This window comes from Orycteropus afer, unplaced genomic scaffold, assembly GCF_000298275.1.
Source record: "Orycteropus afer afer isolate SDZICR_OR568_19922 unplaced genomic scaffold, OryAfe1.0 scaffold00634, whole genome shotgun sequence".
In the NCBI taxonomy this organism is placed as follows: Eukaryota; Metazoa; Chordata; class Mammalia; order Tubulidentata; family Orycteropodidae; genus Orycteropus; species Orycteropus afer.
This window is the reverse complement of record NW_006922221.1, coordinates 379,764-383,807: the sequence shown is the minus strand read 5'-3', so window position 1 is coordinate 383,807 and position 4,044 is coordinate 379,764.

Sequence of the window (4,044 nt, the reverse complement as noted above, 5' to 3'; positions counted from 1 at the left end):
AGAGAAATGTGTGTGTGTGTGTGTATAAACACATTTAATAACATATCAATTATTAATAGATTTCCTAAACCTCTTTAAAAAAAGATTTTCTAGTGGGCTATCAGAGTATATTAAAGGCTGTTCATAAAATTGGAATGTATGTTATGATTCAAATGAATTACATTTGAAGATAAGAGGAACAATTAATTAGTAGAAAGAATACTAATCTTGGAGACTAAATACTCAGATTCAAATTTCAGGTCCCCCATTTACTAGATCGTTGCAGTTTGGAAAGATTCTTTTCTGGATCTCCAGTTTTTGCTATTTATTTGCTTGTTTTGTTTTTTCATCTGTGAAATGAAAGACTTGGACCAATGATCTCTAAGTTACTTTTTGTCTTCCCTCCCTGACATCACTATATTGTATTGAAAACATTCTGCAGGGTCAATATTAGTAAAGCAGAATGAATACGAATGTTCTGCTCATTCGCCATGCACACTTTGGAAATTATGACTAATGAATACTAAATTCACATTTCTTATTTATGTATTTCTTGATCTCATTTCGTGGATATTCCCTTTGCAGTAGCCTCTGGGCACATTTACAGGATTTAATAAGAAGAGAGACAATATCTGCAATCTTAATTGTATAGCTGGATGATAAACTCACAGACAGAAAGCTTGTCTTGTAAATTTAATTTCCTCTAAGCTTGTTAGGAAGAATATACCAGAGAATATAACAGCTCTCATCTCAAGTCATTGCATTACAGGGACTTTTCAATTCTCATGTCAACTAGTACTAATGCATTTAAAGGCATAGTGCCTATTTTAGAAGGAAATATATATTATACTTTGATTTTAAGCACTTTTGTGTGCCATAGACCTATTTGAATTATCTCCACTGAATGGTTTTTAATAAGTTGGACTTTGAAAATGTCCAATTGCTATTAGTATTTGCATTTTAGAGGTCATGATAGATAATTCAATTTCCTGTTCCTTAAAGGAATTGCCTTGTCCTGTACCTAGGCTTGCTGAAGGTGGATAAAAACTTGAAGAACTGTAATTCCCTCTTAATCTCTGTATAGAAAATATATTCTATTTAATTTTAAATTGTTTTATTTATTTGGTTATACATTTCACAGCAGCATCTTATCTTAAAATCATCTTGTCCCAATGTCTAAGATAAAAGAGTATATCAACACAGAGCAAAAATGCAAATATTTTTATGAACCTATAATCTCTTAGCCAGTGGAAGTGATGCTTTGCTGGTGTCTGGATCCTTAAAAAAAAATGACTATTTCCACTTTCTGTTCTTGGAACCCTTGTTCCTGAAGATTTGAGCCAATTACTTTGTAGTATACCAGTTATATTGTTTTGGGGAGAATAAAAGTATAAGCGTTCTTTTTAATGAGAAATGAAAAAGATTCAAAGGAGCTATCAATATTTTAATTATAAAACTATGATAGAATGAGTGTACATTTCACGAAATACCAAACTATAAAATAGCATGAGTTATTTCATCCTAAGGAGTCCCTTGATGGTGCAGACGGTGAATGTGCTCAGCCACTAAATTAAAAGTTGGAGAATCAGATCTACAAAGAAACACTTTGGAGGGAAAGCCTGGTGATCTAGTTCCTAAAATCAGCCACGGAAAACCTATGGGACACAGTTCTTCTATCCTGTAACCTATACAAGCTCTCCGTGAATTAGCGTTGACTCAATGGCAATGGTTATAGTTTGTTGTTGTTGTTGTTATGTGCCGTCGAGTCGGCCCCGACTCATAGCGACCCCTCCTTGGGTTTCCGAGGCAGTATGACTACGGAAGTAGGATTGCCCAACCTTCCTTCCGAGGAGTGGCTGGTGGGTTTGAACCGCCAGCCGTCTGGTTAGCAGGCAAGTGACTTAGCCACTATGCTACTTTATCCTAACAAATAGTCAAGTATTTTTAAAGTATTATTAAACAGAAAGAAAGCCAACATACCCAAATATATATATTCTAAATATTGTATGGGTCATGAAAGAAAGTTTTAGATATTCAAGTGCAAGTCAAATAATTTGGTAGTCGCATGAAGAAAAACTGCTTTGCCCTCCTATGAAATTTTAACATAAACATTTTGTTCCATATTACTATCTAGATTTATTTCACAGGATTTAGTATATTAGGTAATCTGTAACTATTTATTAGAGAAAAACTGGGAATTAAAATGCCTAACTAATACTCTGCCTTGAAGATCCGTTAGCTCTGAGCCTTGCTCCAGGTTCTTACCACTCACGTGTAGTACACACAGCTTCTAAGTAAATATTCCTAAAGATCAGTTCTTGTGATCCTATAGCCCTGCTTAAAAATCTTCTAAACTTCTCTGTTGGTTATAGAGTAAGAACAGAATATTTTGTTTTTCTGTGATATTGTTATATTCAAATTTTTCTCCTTTAGCTATTGTAAAACAAATACATCCATACTCCAAATTAAATTCTTGCTATTTTTGCCCCTTATTCACACACACACACACACACACACACACACACTATATACAATATTAGAGCAAAGAGAAAATACTGCAATATTAATTTCCACTCAAAAATAGGAAATATTAAATGGATGAAATGGGAAACTCATGTTGTTGTTGTTGTTGTTGTGTGCCATTGAGTTGGACCCATCTCATAGCAACCCCTTCTTCGGTTTCCGAGGCAGTATCACTACAAAGTAGATTGCCCCATCTTCCTTCCAAGGAGTGGGAAACACATAGCAGACCCTTATCTTTAGGAATTATTGAACACTCTTTTGCAGGCATTGTAATGACAATACGCCCTGACAGTAAAGAATGTCTTTGTTAGATCCTGGATATATCAGATGGAAGGAACTGAAACATCCATGTTTTCCATAGTCCTAGGCTACAGACTCTGAGGTTTTTTCATGTTGATTGTTATGCATGGCTGGGCCTGAAATGATATTTTGAAAGTATATGTTCTCTGGAAGCTACACAGCTTTCATAGACTATCACTGAATAGGACATGCTTAGATATGTGATGATTGTTCCAGAATTTAAGTGATCACAATCAAAAATGGTTTTAGCTCAGATTTGTAGTCTTTTGGAAACATTTTTTAAATACACTCATAAGTGTATAAAACCATTTTCTTTCTATTTTATGTGTCAAGAGAGTATGTTGATTCTGTTTTACTTGCTTTCTTGAGCTCATGTTCTTCACACTCAAGTTATCCGTAGCTAATTTGAACCCAGCCACCCCTCAGAAGGAAGATGGGGCAATATACTTCTGTAGTGATACTGCCTCGGAAACCCAAGGAGGGGTAACTATGAGTTGGGTCTGACTCAACGGCACATAACAACGACAGCAACACCTTGAAAGGGGCTGAAAAATTAGGTTTGAATAGGAAGGCAATACTATTACATGGAAATAGAATTTCCAAGGAGAAAAATGGAGCTAATGAAGGACAGGCAGTGATTAGAGGAATAATTAAAATAAATATTTCCATGGGAATAAAGAAACCATTAAAAATGTGTTTAGTAAAATAAGTTGATTGGATACTTCTGAAACACTGGAAGGTACTGAATAAGCACAGTCACACCCCTAAAGAACTGAACTTCAACTCAAAAAAGAAAAAAAAAAGGGGGGGACCAGGTTTGGTGGTCTGGTAGAGATTGATGGAACCACTGAGCCTATGGTCACTAATTGCCCTTTAGGTCTAGAATTGAACCCACTCCTGTGGCTTCCGACCAAACAAAAGAGAGGCATATGAAATGAATATTTACACTTGGTAGATACACTTCTTGGAAAGAACAATCATGGGAGAATAGAAGGGCTGTGTATGCACAGGGAGACAGCTCAGGGGGGCAGGAGTGCATGGAGAGAAGGACACAGGGAAGAGATAACTATGGGGAGGAATTGGGAGGGGAGCTGTTGTATTGTGATAAATTGCAGTCAAAGTCATGAGATAAAATGTATGTGAAATGCTGTATGGAAAGTGAATTTGCTCTGTAAACCTTCCCCCAAATCACAATTTAAAAAAAAAAAAAAAAGAAAAGACCATGTCCAAACAATTAGGTAC